The sequence below is a fragment of the Sorex fumeus genome, unplaced genomic scaffold (assembly GCF_029834395.1).
Source record: "Sorex fumeus unplaced genomic scaffold, SorFum_2.1 ptg000001l, whole genome shotgun sequence".
Lineage (NCBI taxonomy): Eukaryota > Metazoa > Chordata > Mammalia > Eulipotyphla > Soricidae > Sorex > Sorex fumeus.
Genome location: NW_026606058.1, coordinates 9901156 through 9917333, shown reverse-complemented (window position 1 = coordinate 9917333; position 16178 = coordinate 9901156). Strand labels below are relative to the sequence as shown.

Below are 16178 nucleotides of genomic sequence, written 5' to 3'. Positions count from 1 at the left end.
TGATGAACACAGCACAAGAGTGGTTGCAAAGGAGAATTGTTGGGTAAATGGGGTAAATGGGCAGATTGATTGGTCAGAGATACATAGTTTATATGATGCATATGCCCTGAAGGTAGAATGGACAGAACTGGAACTGTCATTAATATGGTAGTTTTAGGAAGCAGATCTTAGATGCTGAATATCTTAATTTATTTGCTTGTAGTCACACAGTCAAATCATTGCATTGTATGTTTTAAATCATACAGATTTGTCAGTTATATCCCAATGAAGCTGGAAGAATGCAAAGTCAGTGTTTTGGCTTCCAAGAAGAGCAGTGGGTTAGAGAGGCTGATGGTTAAATCAGCATGCAGATTTGTCCTTTTGGGACCTTGGAACTTGGAGCTGTGTTGTGTTGGGCAAGTTCTGGAACCTTCTGTGGCCTCCCTTTTTCTTGGCAGCTTCACCACCCAGAGTGGTGATGAGATACGGAAGGTCCTCTGTATCTATCTCACTGGACCCACGCTCTGAAGGGAACTGTCAGTGCACAGTGACCCGGGAGGGAACCGTCAGATGGCTCCTCTGAGGCAGAAGATCTGGAGCCCTTTATGGGCGCAGTAGCGGCTGAGAGTGGGGACCATGAAAACTTGGATCCTCCAGCAGGTGTCTGCATGTGGGTGCTTTGGTCTTTAGCTGTTTTCTTTTCTGTTAGTGTCATGTTATAGTAGCTGGGATACCATCTGTCGATGAGCCTGGCTTATTTAAGAGAGTGAACGCACATATTACTTTGAGATGAGTAGTCAGGCTGTTTCCAGAATGTGTTTGACTACACTGACCTGTGTGGAAGAGCAGGCTAGGGAGCTTCCTGGTGGAGGAGGTGACTCCTGTCTTAAATCTTAAAGGAAAAAGGCAGCCTGACACAGAAGTGTGGGTAGAACTTTCAAGGGTCAGAGCGAGCATGACTGAAGTGGGTTCAGATTCAGGGATTTGGAGCTGCTGGCCCAGGCCATGAAGGATGTCAGGTCCATGACAAAGAGTCCAGACTTCCTGCTGCATGTGTTAGGATTGGGATCCGTGTCTGGACACTGTTTGCCAACTGTAGCGTTGATGTTGTGTCAGAAGCATGCAGCAGAGTGAAATCAGGGCCTGAGTTGTAGGCAGTGAAAGCCCAGCCACAGGGACTATGACTTGACCCACTCACCTTCACAGTTTCTTCTTCTTGGGGTTTTTACAAGGATCAAATGCAGAACACACATTTGACCAGGATCTTGCCACAGTGGCCGGGTGGCTTATGTGAATTCGTAGTTAATCATAATATGTCTAATGAACCAGCTTACCCAGACTGTCTGTCAGTTCCAGACCACGGCTGGCCTACTGTGCATTACTCACAGAGTACTTTCATGGACCGGAGTACTTTTTAGGATGAGTTGGCTATGATAGTAATTATCTGTGTTGTATAATAAATGATTCCTCAAATTAGAGGCTCAACAAGAACAATAGCTTCTATTATTTCTCATGGTTGTTGTGTTGGGAATTGAGGTGTTAAGGGACACTGGGCACTTCTGTCTCAGAACTGAAGGCTTGTCTGTGAAGTGGCAGCTTTATGTGGCTGCAAGTTGGTGCTGGCTGGTGGCAGTCTCTTCCCCTAGCTCCTCAGAGGGGATCCGAGACATCAGGGCAGAAATCCACACCTTGCCCTCGCCACTCTGTGTTGTCAAACTGAGCCGCTCTGAGCAGCTCTGTGGGCAAAAGTGCCAGGAGGATTAATGATGACGTACTTCACTTTGCAGTCTGGCTTGCCCAATTAAGAGGGTTCAGTGTAATGCTCCTTTACCTGAAGGGCGTTTCTCCCCTGCCCTCTCCTGTCGCAGTCCTTCTGGCTGGCCTCTGGCCCAGACTGTTTTTCTGTGTGTTCTTAAATTGGCATACAAAACCTTTATATTTTTTTCTTTTTCAGTTTTTGGGCCACATCTGGCAGTCCACAGGACTTACTCCTGGCTCTGTGATCCAGGGGCTCTACTGATAGTGCTTAGAGGGATCATATGGGTGCTGGAGATAGAACCTGGGTGGGCTGTTTGCCAGGCAAGTGCTCCTTGCTGTCTTGCTGTCTTGTCGCTGACTCAAGAAGCCTTTGTTTTGCCTTCTATTTTTATTCCAAAGGCAGGCCCCTCTTGCTCACCAACCCACAGGCTGTCTTTAGAGTACATATTTGTCTTTGCGAGGAACCTCACAAACCTCAGAGGCATAGAGAGAAAACTCAGAAAATAAATCTTGAAAAAGATAGCAGTACTAGCTGTTCTCTTTTTGAGTTGCAGTGACTCTGCCTGCTACTTGCCAGTCTGTAGCCACAGATGAGCCACAGGCTGGTTGTCCATCCAAGGGCGTCCTCTTGGCACTGCACTAACCCCCAGGAGAGACAGGAGACTGGGAGCCGTTTTGGCGTCTGTACCAGGGAAGCCGAGCTGGGGACAGACCCAGGCCGCCTTCATGTCACTTGTCCCCAAGCCCAAGCTTTTCCCCTCATGACACAGCTGACCCCTAGGTTCATCTTGGGAAAGCATATCGGATGCCCTGTTGAAGACTCAGGGGAGCCCACCATGGGGGTTTGGTGCCTTTGCTTCATTTTCCAACATCTTCCTGCATTGCCTCCTGTCACCATTGTGGGAAGAAGCACAGCTGCAGCCTCGGGTGTGACAGTCCTGTGAAATCGCATTGGTTCTGGCACTCAGTAGGCATTGTCAGGGCAGGGGACCTGCACATGCTTCTTGCAGTTACACAGTGCGCCCAGTTGGAAGATCCCCCATAGGAATTTAGACGTAGATTTATCTTGACAGCCATTCAGATTGTCCGGAAACGGAAGAAGGACAACACACAATTTAGAGACATCGATTCTGATTCTCATGGGGACATTGTCTAGCTTCTTTTCTTTCAGGAAAAACTATAATTTCAGGCACATGCTGATGCTTTTTGCTGTTCAAGACCATCACATTTATGGTTTAGTCAGTTGGCTGTATGTACCCTGGAGAAATTGATCTTTGTGAGTCTGCTTTCTGGAACAACCCCCTGCCCCATCAGTGGGATAGGTGTGGAATGGGGGTAGCTGGATTCCTGTCACCGTGTCCATGCTACAGTCTGTCATAACTTAGCTTTGTGTTACAAATAAATAACCCCCGACCCCTGCCCAAGTCTGGACTTATGCAGGGATTGAGAGAGTTTGATGACGCAGAAACTCTTGTTGTGGAGACAGGCCAACTTTCACATTCTCTCTTGTTTTCTCCTCTTTTCCAGCCTGCAAGTATTCCTGCCACAAGAAATGTGAAGCTAAGGTAAGGGTCAAGTTACTTTCCCATGGGGCTTTTTATAGTTGAATTGGTCTTTGATGAGTGATACACACAGAAGAGGGACAGTCTTTAGCCACAACCCCAGAAATGAAACTTCTTGAGAAATGGCTACTAAATTCTTTCCCTTAGGACGTATATGTTTCATCTAGGGAATGAGTGGAGGGGCTTAAACATCCATGTTTTTCATTACAGAAAATAACTCTTAAGAATTTGGTTTCAGATGAGAAAGAACAATTTCGTTTGGCCGCGTCTCTGTGTTCTCTCTGTGAGAGATGACCCTTTGTTTCCAATTACTCGACAGGCTGCTTCTTGGGTGCCTTCGGGAGTGAGGGGTCGAAATAGAGGTTCAGGCCATGAATCTGGCCCTGAGACTCTAGTTTCTTTCAGAAGGTGTTTGTGGGTTGGTTGGATTTCAGCCTGTGGTAAGCATCTGGGGACCCAGACTCAGGGTTTGGTTCTTCTGCTTGCAAATTCTCCTGCGAAGTTCTCTTCCCTTTGGAAGCAGTGGGGCCTGCTGGGCGTGGCTGCACATAGGTTTCTGCTGAGGAGGCCTGCAAACACCCTGCACGTGTTAAGTGGGGAGGAAGTGCAGGCTTACCGGGGTTGAGCCCTGGGTCTGCGTCTCTCACACTTTCTAACTTTTTTTTTCTTTTTGGGTCACACCTGACGATGCACAGGGGTTGCTCATGCAGTCAGGAATTACTTCTGGAAGTGCTCGGGAACTATATGGGATGCTGGGAATTGAACCTGGGTCAGCCATGTGCAAGGCAAATGCCCTACCCACTGTACTATCACTCCAGCCCCATCTCCCGCACTTTCTATGCATGAAGTCTCCTTCAATGCCCAGTGGAGCCAGAGTGCACCATCCTGAGTGCTAGCTGGGAGCCTGTCAGTGGTCCTGAGTGATTTCTTCATGACTGGAGCTTCAGGAAGATGGAGTTTTAGAGCAGTGGTTCTTAAATCACTGGCCTGGGCACTGAGTGTGAACTTGTCATCCTTAGAATTGTGTGGAGGTGAGTCTCCTGGGTTTGATGTGTGGAAAGTTCCCAGCAGGTTCTCTGGGTATCAGATAAAGGGAGCTGGGCAGACAGACCCCTGTGGCTGTGAGCTGGCTTCATGTGGCACATTCTGGACCTGGGAGCTGGGGTCTGCTTTCTCCACCATCCCACCACCCCGGGAGACACATGCAGACATGCATGCAGACGTACGCACATTCATGCAGATGCATGCACTTCACATACATTCATACTTGTGCATGTGCATAAGTCACAGTTGGAGACATACATACTCACGTGTGCATACAGCCATTCACACATGCATTCACGGGAAAACTGCAGGCTCTCCAGGCCTGATTCTGTTTTCTTTTTATAGTAAAGATAGAATGAATTCAGAATTTTATTATGAAGAACATGGAACATGCAGACGTCATGTCTGGCATGGAGTTACTAGTGTTACCCTGCAGCCAGCCTCCAGGCCTTCTCTCAACCCTTTCTGTCGCATTTGTGTTTGGTCCTTGCTTATTGATGTTGCATGGGAGATGGTGTGGTTCTGTAGTCGTTGGTTGGCTGATGGATTTCTCTAGTTAACCAGAGTGTGTGAGTGGATGATCTTGCCTGGACGGGAATTGACCCAAGCCTCCCACATGCAGTGTGAGTGCTCACACCTTTGAGGTATCTCCTGGCTCCCATTTCCTTAGTGACATCACAGTCTTCTTGCTCTCCTGCACTCTCGGGTATGGCTTATTTCTAGACCATTCTTTAGTTCTGTCTTGTCCTCAGACACGCTCTGCTCTCAGGTATGCTGTGTACTTTTAGTCTAAGTGATTTTGTTGGGGGCTGGAGCGATAGCACAGCGGTAGGGCGTTTGCCTTATAAGCGGCCAACATGGCCGACCCGAGTTCGATTCCTCCGTCCCTCTTGGAGAGCTTGGCAAGCTACCGAGAGTATCTCGCCCGCACGGCAGAGCCTGGCAAGCTACCTGTGACGTATTCAATATGCCAAACACAGTAACAACAAGTCTCACGTTGGAGACGTTACTGGGCCCGCTTGAGCAATCGATGAACAACGGGAGGAGCGTGATCACCGTGATTTTGTTGGAGTAAGAGCCCTTTGTAGTTCCCACATCTGAGGGAATGTTTCAGGTTACAGTAGTTTTTCATACTCTCTGAGCTTTTAGAAATGTCCCTCCAGTCCTGAGCATGGCCTTCCCATGCACACAAGGTGCTTAGACACATGAACAATGTGGCATTTTCTGCATAGCTGGTGTCTCATCCCCACAGTGGGCAGAAAAAGGAGAAGCATCTCAGTATCTGGATGTCATGTGCCATTTCTGCACATATGTGTGTGTATGCACACACACCTATATGCAGAGTGTGTGCATGTAGATAAAATGTGTACATGTGAGTGTATGTGAGTATGCATGTATATATGCACCTTGTACACATCAGTTGTGCATTTGTGCAAGCACCTTGAGTGCGTGAATGTGTGTAAGCACTTTGTGTGTGAGTGTGCCTGTGTCTAAGCCTGTGTTTACATGAGTGTGCATGTGTGCATCTTGTGTATGTGGGTGTGCATTGTATGCACCTTGTGTATAAGAGTGTACATGTATGTGCACCTTGTATATATGAGTGTGTGCACCTTGTGTACATGTGTATGCATTTGTGTGCACTTTGTGTACACGAGTGTGCATGTATGTACCTTGTGTGCGTAAATGTGCTTGTGTGTGCACCCTGTGTACATGAGTGTGTGCACCTGTGTACTTGAGTGTACATGTGTGCACCTTACGTACATTGGTGTGTGTGCACCTTGTGTACATGAGTGTGCGTGTGTGAACCTTGTTTCTCTGAGTGTGTGTGTGTCTGCATGAGTGTCTGTGTGTAAGCACCTCGTGTGTACATGTGTGCCTGTGTGTGCACCTGCGTCTATGAATGTGTGTGTGTATTTGCACCTTGTGTATGTGACAGAGCCTCTTGCTGTGACTGTATGGCTGGCTCAGTTATTTCTGACCTCATGCTTTTAAAAAGTTACTAGTTTGTCAAGGGGTCCCAGCCCCAGTTACTCATGGCGTTGAATTTCTTGGTTTAGAGGTTATTCCCAGAGACTTTACTGTTACTGACTCTGACATTTGTCTTTAATAACTGGTGATTTGCTGGTAGCTAGAAGAAGTTTTATTTTCATTAGACACTGGCAGGAGGGCACTGGTTGCAGCCCTATGGCTCAGTGGCAGGAAGGCCAGGAGCAAGGATGACCATGCCCCTTTTTACTCTGAAGCAACAGTGGCAGTCCCCTTGCCCCCCAAGATGAGCTGAGATGTGGCTCTCAGGTGGTAGGGTCTTTGGTTACCACAGCGTGGGGGTCCTAAATGCAGGTTTGACTGGTTTTCCTGGAACTAGGAAGTGTGAGTATTGCAGACAAATCTAATGTTCTTGCTGGATAGGTGGCCTGACCTGCTGATGGGGTGAACCATGTTCAGCAGGTGCCCTCTGAGTGGGACCCACAGACCTCGTGGACAGACAGTTGAGGAGTGTTTGCAAGGCCTTAGGACTCTGCGAGAAATGTTGCAGCTAGTGGTGGACTCACGATCATCACAGTGGCTCTGTCAGAGGCTCCTCGCCGGGCCTCAGGTACCTCTTGGATAGACCAGAAGCTGTGGCGAAACTGTCTGCAGAATGGGGGCTGAACCTTCGTGGAGAAGGTGGACAGTGAAAGGGAGACGTCAGCCTGGCCCTGATGCCCCAGGGTCATGCTCCCTGGGTTTGGAGCAGCATGAGGCTCTGCAGGTGAGGTCAGGTAGAGCACAGACGTGCCTGGGATCCCAGTGCAGTCTGCTGAAGCGAGGTCAGTCCCCAGAGCCTCCGTTTCTTTATGTGGACAGTGGGTGAATATTCCCATGACCGTGACACTCCTTTGCTGTTAATTTGATAATATTATCTAGGTCTTAGGAAAGCCAAATAATGTATAATTACTGAACGTTTGGGATTCCAGATTGTGGGACTGTGTATGCTCAGGGAGACGCAATGTCTGGGTGCTGTGATTTGGATTATTCCCGACTTGACTCATTGGCAAGGGGAAAAAGGAAGTTTCAGAAATAAAGCTGATTCAGAAGCAGACAATGGTGAGCTGCGCATGGTGGGGGAGGGAGATAGGCCCCCCTCTGTTCCCAGAAGCATGCACTCCCTGTCACTCCTGGTGACAGAAACTCCAGCTTTGCTACTGACGCCCCAGTCATGGCCCTTCCATACCTGCCCTCCCTGGGTAACAGCTCAGGTGTCCTGACCACTGTGTGCCCACCCCACCGCAGGACCCAGGGCTGTCTGGGTGAGCATTCTGGGGAGCCATGCGGACCAGGCTGTGGGGCTGCTCTGGCCTCAGTTTGCTGGACCCTGCTCTCAGAACTCAAGTGAGGCTTGTGATTTGTCCAGAGCCGCAGTAGCTTCACGGGCCAGTCTCCCTGCCGTGTCTTGTGTGGACACAGCTCTAGATCTTAACTCTGCCATGAAGTTCAGAGTCCAGAGCTGAACTTCCTTGGTGCTGGGGGCAGATGCAGCTGCCCGGCTTCTGCAGGTCGCCCTGTTGACTTAATCATTAACTGAAGTCTGGCCATGGGCGTTCATCTCCAGACTGTTTCTTTCTCCAACTCCAAGCCATAACTTGCTGTTGGAGGCTGCTGTGCCCCAGCTGTTTTCAGTGGGTGAGAAATGAATGTCTCTTGTCACAGAGCTCCCACGTGCCACCGGTCGAGGGTTGCTCCGTGCCGCGGTCAAGTTTTTGCTGTTCTCAGTGTTCTTTGTGTGGGTTCTTATTTCCTGGGGTCCCTGGTTGTGCCACCTTGGTGCCACTGTCCATGGACCCTCCGGTGACCTCTAGCCCTGATAGTGCATCTGGTACAAGGACATGAAGAGGGTGCCCTCACAAAAACGTCTGCTTCTAGGGCCCCCACCCTGCTCCATGTCTCCCCACAAGTTCATTGTCCACCAGTCCCCCCAAGCTTTGTTCAGGTCCTATTCACACCCAGAGTGCACTCTTTGTTTGTTGCTCATGTCTCTGATATTTTTGGGGGCGGGAACACTCAGCAATGCTCAGAGCTGACTCCTGGTTCTGCACTTGGAGATCAGTTGTGGCGTTGCTTCGGGACCATGTCAGGTATGGGGATGAAACTCCTATAGGCTGTGTGTGAAGCAGGCACATCTCTGAGACCCCAGCCCTGCTCGTGGGCAGGGACACTTCTCCCCTGAGTCCTTTCCCCTTATGAGCATGAGCTGTCTCCTGTGCAGGTTTAGTCATGAGTACTGGCTTCACCCCCAGACTCTAGCTACAGTGTTGTGAAATGGAGGTGGCTGGGTGCCCCCCAGGCTGAACAATATGAGAATTCTGTGCTGGCTTTTCTTCGTGTCTTTCTTTTACTATTCCCCAAGGTCCCCAGATTTACACTCCTAGGAGCATTGTGGCTGGTGTCCCTCTGTGGGGTGCAGCACCCTGTTGTTCCAGCCCCCTGGGGAACGGCTCTGGTGAAAGAACAGATGCAGTTTCCAACCTTGTGTTCCTGATGCTGCAGACGCCCTTTGCTGGCTTCTATTCTGAGGGGCGGTGACTGCAGGGGGCCTGTGGGTGGAAGGGGTGAGATCTTCTCCACCCCAGACAGTGGCAGGGGAGGCACCTTATGCCTCCTTGCACTGAGGAACCAATTACATTTTAGGTTGAAACATATCTTAGTTTATCTAGCGTAGCACTGAATCGTGGGGCCCAGGTATATAACTCCCTGAGTGTAATTCCCTTCTGTCTAGAGTGCGGCTTCTCAGGGACCAGCAGAGAGTTAAGTCTTCCTGGGGATCTGTTTGCTCTCCTGCCAGATGCTTGCTTGTGCCATAGTGTTGACTGCTGCTTGTTTGTTTTTAAAACCCAGTAGAGCAGTCTTAGGTCATAGCAAAATTGAGAAAATTCGCAGGTACAGATATAGAGAACCCCTTTTAACATCAACTCTCTGCATCTGCAAAGATGCTGCATTTGCTACAGTTGAACCAGTACTGATAGATACTGGCTAAAGTCCATAGGATACATGATGGCTCACTTTTACGTACATCCTGTGGATTTGAATTGTGGCTACTGTTACACTATCATACAGAGTGTGTTTCTGCCCTGAAAATTCTCAATTCCACCTCTCTATCCCATTGTGGACACCATCCCACTCCAGCCCCACCTGGCAATCTCTGTCTCCATAGATTTGATTTTCTAGAATGAGAGAGAATTAGAATCCTATGCTGGATAGACCTTTAGATTCATTTGTTTTACTTAGTAATAGGAATCTCTGTCTTTTCATGACCCAAAAGCCTTTTTGTGATGATAGAATTCAATTGTCTTGACAGAGAAGCTTGGTTGTCTGCTAACTAAAGGGCAGCTGGGGAGTTTCCATGCTTTTCATGAATTGAAAAAACTAGGCATTTTGCAGTTCAGTTTTTGGGGGGCATTCTTCCAATCCCTGTTTCCCTAAAGTTCCTTTCCTGGTAGACTGTCCTTACCAATATCTTTCAGACTCATTGCAATCAGAAGAAAAGCCACTTTCCACCCTTCTTACTTTAAGGTCTGTTTTAGGGTTGGAGAGAGAAAACAGAGGGTAAAGAACTTACCTTGCATGTGGCTGACTCAGGTCCAGAAGTGACTCCTAAGTGCAGAGCCAGGAGTAACCCCAGGCACTGCCGGATGTGGCCCTCCCACCCCGTCATGGTTTTTACTTTCTGGGAGCTACTGTGGCCAGAATTTGGAGATAAGCCTCATATAGGGAAGCCCTGTCTGGCTCTGGGGGTGCTCTTGTCAGCAAGCATTGTTCTGGAGTGCTATTAAAGGTATTACTATTGGATGTGACTGGGTTTCGGAGGTCTTCAGCTGCCGGGGCTCTGCTTGGGGCGAGGAGGGAAACTCAACCCGCCCCCCCCCTCCAAGGAGCCCCGGGAGGGGGGACAGCCAGGCACGGGGGTAGGAGACTTTGCGTTGTTCTCTTTTGGGTGCTTGGTTTTATAGTCTCTGGGTCTTGGCTGTTGGGATTACATGGGCATCTGGCAGCTGAAGACCTTCGAAACCCAACCACAGCCATGCTTAAGACCACTCTCCACACACTCGGATGCGCCTCACGCATGAAGGAACCGGCAGAGGAACCCAGGTGTGTGGGACCTGGGGCTGAGATCTCCAAGCCTGCTTGGATCAGGACTGGGCTTCCTCCACCCAGATCCCCCATGTTCCAGTAGCTAGGCAGTTACACCCACCACCTGCCCCCCCCCCACCCCCGGCGCCATGTAATCCCATCAACGGCCAAGACCCAAAGACTATAAAATCAAGCTCCTGACCTTATTGTCTAGTTTTCGCTCTCGGAGAACCCGGCAGGCTACTGAGAGTATCCTGCCTGCATGGCAGAGTTTGGCAAGCTCCCTGTGGTGTATTAGATGTGCCAAAACCCATTAACAATGATGGGTCTCATTCCCATGACCCTGAAAGAGCCTCCAGTGTGGCACTTGCCAAAATATCAGGGCTAAGACGAATGGAGACGTTATTGGTGACTGCTCAAGGAAATTGATGAACAATGGGATGACAGTGGCAGTGACTGTTTGATGTAAGCCTGGTGCTTTCCTTGAACAGGAAATGCCCCAATGGTCTTGACTGTGAATGAGGGCATTGGTTGTGGTTCTTGGAGATTTCTCGGGTTTGTGAGTGGCAAGGATCATCTCGGCCATGCATGCAGTGCCTGGTTTACAGCATGGTCTCTTCGCCAGGCTGAATCAGAACCGACAACAGCTCAAAATGATTTTGTTTTCATTAGTGGCAAAAATAATTGGCGTGTGTGCTTCTTAGTATTATAAAATGATGTTTTGGGGAGTTCACATCTGTCTGTGCTCAGGGCTTACTCCTGATTCTTTGCTCAGGAATCATCCTTGTGGGGCTGAAGGGAACCTATGTAGTGTGGGGGCTTGAATTTAGTCAGCTGCTTGGGAGGCAAGTCCCTTACCCATTGTGCTATCTCTTTGACACTATAAAGTAACACTTTTGAAGTGTTTCAGTTACTTAAATGTGTGCATTATTCTTTAAGAATAGCTGGTGTTGCTTGACCATATTCTGAGAGGCTGACATGACAGATGCTCCGTGTTCTCACATTCATAGAACATGGGACTGGAGGAATGGTTATACTCCACTCCTCCGAGAGACACATGCCCTGGAAGGAAGGCAGATCTGCAGTTCCCAGAGAGATGCTGTGACAGACCTTTGCCAGAACATCCTGGAAGTTGCAGGGCAGACGAACACCACATGCGGGAGGGGCCTCTGGTGTAGGCCAGAGCAACACACAACCAGATGGCAGGCACAGAGGTGGCTGCCACACTGACCCCAGCCTCAGGTGCAGTGTGAGAAGGAAGCTGTCTAAGGCTCTAGGAAGTGTGCAGCTTGTTGGCAGGCCGGTGGGGGCAGAACTGCCAGCTGCCAGCCACTTGGTGTCTTGGGATCTTGGCACATGACCTTGGGAGCTCCTTCACTTTCACTGGTGGTATATTCCATTGTTTCTTTGAGCTCCTTATGCATCCTTATCGGTTCCTTTCTAAATTCGTTGTCTGAGACGGTCAATATTACTGCTCTGGTCAACAGGGCAAGCTCTTCACTAACTAAACCTTATGGGTTTCTGTGACCTTTATGACCTTTGTAGTTTGTTGTTGTTTCTTGCATGTTTTTGTGTGATTATGTTCTAATGTTTATGTTTGTTTATGTATGTATGTTTATGCTAAGTTATGGGGCGATGAAGAAATGTGCAACTGTGGAGCAAAGCTGTGCTTCTCGTGTATCAAGGAGGCGAGTTAATGTGACCTCTAAGAAGTGAACAGACATGTCTCAGAGGAAGACAGGCAGGTGGCCACTTGGGTCGTGAGAAAGTACTCACTGTCACTGTATCCTTTGGGAAATCTAGATTGAGATGACAATAAGATCCCATCTCACACACTGAGAATAGCATGTGTCAGAATTAGTGGGGACAGTCTGTGTTGGTGGGGATGTGGTGAAAAAGGAGCTCTCATCCACTGCTGGTGGAAATGCTGTCTGACTTAGCTTCTGTGGAAAACAGGATGGAGTAGAATTGAGTTGCCATATGACCCATCAATTACACTTTTTTTTAAAACTTAGGAGTATTGCTTTTTATTCAGCCATTGGTTAGGCTGATTGAATTGGACATGAACTCCACCTTACTTTTATAAATTTATTTATTGAATCACCATGAGAGCAGTTACAAAGCTTTCGGGTTTAAGTCTCAGTCATACAATGATGAAACACCTGTCCCTTCACCAGTGCCCATTTTCCACCACCATAAACCCCAGTATACCCCCCATCCCGCACCCTCCCCCTACCTGTGGGGCAGATGATTTCCACATTACGCTCTCTCTACTTTGATTACATTCAATATTTCAACACCAGACCCACTATTGTTATTTGAGATTTTACCCCAAACTCAGATCTGCCGAAAAGGCAACAGTAGACAATTTGTTTTCAATTGCTGATCATGAATAACATATGATGTCACACAGCTGCAGTAGTGGCCACATCATTTTGGAATTCCGAAATTTTAACAATTAAATCTGGAGGGATTTCTGCTAAAACCTGCTGGGTTCCGAGATTTGTTCCTGAGTCTCTGAGATCATGGCCATTAAGCAGCTTGATCAGGAGCCAGAGGGGCCGTTTGTGGGTGGTAACTCGGGGTCTCATTGGGGCAGGGAGGAAAGGGCTGGTTCCACCCCTATCCCATGAGGCCCTGCATGTCTCGTCACTGTGGGCCCAAACCTGACTGTCCAATGGCCTCTGGAGAATGGCGGCCACTGAGCTGCCAGGGGGAACAGGATGAGGCACGAAACCTATTCCCACATGGGGTGGCCCGGAGCCGGTAACCTACTGCGAGGACCAGACACATTTCTTCCAAAAGCTGCTGGGTTCCGAGATTTGTTTCTGAGTCTCTTGGATCATGACTGTTAAGCAGCTTGATCAGGAGCCAGAGAGGTCGTTTGTGGGCAGCATCTCAGGGTCTCATTAGGGCGGGGAGGAAAGGGCTGGCTCCACCCCCATCCCGTGAGTCTCAGTGTGTCTCATCACTGCGGGCCCAAACTTGACTGTTTGATGGCCTCTGGAGGATGGTTGACACCGAGCCGCCAGGGGCAATAGCCCAGGGCACGAAATCTATTCCCACCTGGGATGGCCTGGCACCATTAACCTACTGCGGGGACCAGACACATTTCTGCCAAAAGCCGCTGGGTTCTGAGTCTCTAGGATCATTGCCATTAAGCAGTTTGATCAGGAACCAGAAAGGCTTTCCAATTATATAGCTGAGCCGGAGGTGGTTTGTGGGTGTGTCTCCCATATACCTAACTTTTGGCCATTTACTTTCTTGGTACACTTGGCACCAAATTGTTGGGGTCTGGCCAAAGGCACAGTGTCAATTTTAGGGTATCTAGAAGTCTGAAGGCACCATCAGGCTGCTGATGCACTCGCCTCAGAGGTACAGATTGGCCTGCTGGCAGCACCATACCCCTGGCAGCAATTCCACTTTTGGGCATTTCCCCCAAGAAAAAAACAGTCATTCCAAGGGACATATGCCTGTCATTATTCACTGAAGTACCTAGTACAGTAGCTAAGATCAACCTAGGGGTCCAGTGACGATGATTTTGTAGCTTGTTACTTTGCTGTACTAGTTTATTTTCTATGAGATTTTCAGTGGAGTTCTGAGGCCTACTGTATGTAAAATTATGGCATCTACAAATTTTTTTCTTGCCCAATTGTTATGGCATCTACAATTTTTTTTTCTTGCCCAATTATTATGGCAATAATTTCCAAAACTATCTTAAGTTTGAAGTGGACATTCTTGTTTGGTATGTGATCTAAGAGGAAAGATCTCTCTCTCTCTCTCTCTCTCTCTCTCTCTCTCTCTCTCTCTCTCTCTCTCTGCCATTGAGAGTTTGTTGTAAATGGTCATTGCTACTTTGAGGCATGATCCTTTTATTACTATTTTCTGAGAATTTTTATCATTAATAATGTCTTTATTGATGGCTATTTGTTATTACTGGTTGGGTCAACTGGGCAAGCTTCTTCTCTAACTGAGCCTCATGAGTTTCTCCATTGCTTTACCATAGTGACCTTTGCAGCATGGAGTTGGTGCTTGTGTGTTTAGGAGCCTATGGTAGAATGTCTTTGTTTATGATGAGTTTTGGAGTGGTGAAGAAATGTACAGCCGTGGAACAAAGCAAAAGTGTTCTGTATCAGTTGGCATGATTATATAATATTTCTCCCTGGTTTGTGGTATTCTAGCTGTGTCTAGGGCTTCCTCCTGGTTTTGTTCTCAGGGATCGTTCTGGTCTGTGTTCAGAGGACATTATGCAGTGCTGGAAATTGATTGAAGGTAGACCATATGCAAGCAAAGGCCTATAACACGTGTAGTGTTTCTGGCTCATGAGCATAGTGTCTCTGTCTGTCTGAATCATCCCTGTGAGTTTTGTCTTTCCTTTTGTTGATGTGGTGTATTACATTTACTGATTTTCATATATTGAACCATCTTTGCATGTCAGGAATGATTCTCTCTACCTTGCTATGTCATCATTTTTTATATTCTTGGATTTGTTTTGCTAAGATCTTACTAAGAATGGTTGTATTGATGTTTATCAGAGATACCTTTCTGTAATTTTCATTTTAAGTTGTTAATCCTTTCTGCTTTTAGGAAGGGTTTTCATTATAAAACGTTTGGGAAAGCTCGAATATAGACAGTAAAATCTTTCTTGGGAGAAGAAGGATTAGTAGAACTCGCTAATGAACTGTGTGGATCTAGGCCTTTGTTCTTGGGGAGATTTTAAATTACTTTTCCAGTTTCCTTACTTGTGATTGGTTTCTTTAGGTTTTCTAACCCATCCTGATTTCAATCTTTGGAGATCATATGATTGTAAAAATTCATCCATTTCTTCGAGGTTCCTGAGTTATTCTGAATAGAGTTATTCATAATAACCTATGATGCTTTATATTTTTGATGTATTTCCTGTAATTCCTGCTTTTTCATCTTCAATCTGATTTATTTGAATTTTATCATTTTTCTTATGAGTCTAGCTAAGGGCCTGTCAGTCTTCAAAAAATATCAGATCCTGGTTTGACTTTTGCATTTTCTTCTTTGTCATTGATTAATGTTAACCTTGTACTATTTCTTCCTTCTACTTGGTTTGTATTCAGTCTTTCTTATTCTTCTAGTTTCTCAAAGAGTGAGGTTTTGAGCATTTGAACATCTTCCTATTTCCTGGTGAAGGCTGTACACTTTTCCCTTCACAGTGCTTGCTGTGTCTCATAGGTTCTGATACTTTGTATCTTCCTTCTTCAGAGGAATCTTTTTTATTTCTTCCTCACTTTTTGGCCAAATGTTTAACAGTACGTTGTTACAGTTTGCAAGTGTTTGAACTTTCCCTAGTTTTGCTTTATATGGTTAATGCCTATCTTCATCCTGTTATGAAAAGATAACTGCTATGATATTTAGTTTCCTGACTTTGATAACTGCTATGATATTTGATAACTGCTTTGATAACTGCTATGATATTTAGTTTCCTGATTTTAGTTCTCTTCCATGTGGTCGATCTTGAGAATATTCCATGTGCATGGAGAGGAATGAGGGTTCAGCTGGTGAGTGTGGAGGGCCCTATACCTGTCTATCAATTCCAGTTCATCTAGTTCCTCATGTAGGGCTCTTGTTTCTTTACCAATGTTGTGTCTGGTTAATTTACCCAGTGACCCCATGTGACGTTAATGTCCTCCTCTATTGAGTTGCCCTGTATGCTTTGATACACTTTCTTCCCTGCATTTTGTACCTATATGTTAATCA

The 16178-nt window shown here is 47.2% G+C and overlaps 1 protein-coding gene across 1 annotated transcript in view; it reads left to right on the top strand.

The window, feature by feature from the left end:
* Positions 1 to 3291: 3291 nt before the first annotated feature.
* Positions 3292 to 16178, top strand: part of LOC130032178 (tensin-3-like) — a 67037-nt gene continuing 54150 nt past the window's right edge. The window contains exon 1 of the mRNA XM_056123862.1: positions 3292 to 3302. The gene's annotated coding sequence lies outside the window, so the exon portion shown is untranslated. The remainder of the gene's footprint in view (positions 3303 to 16178) is intronic.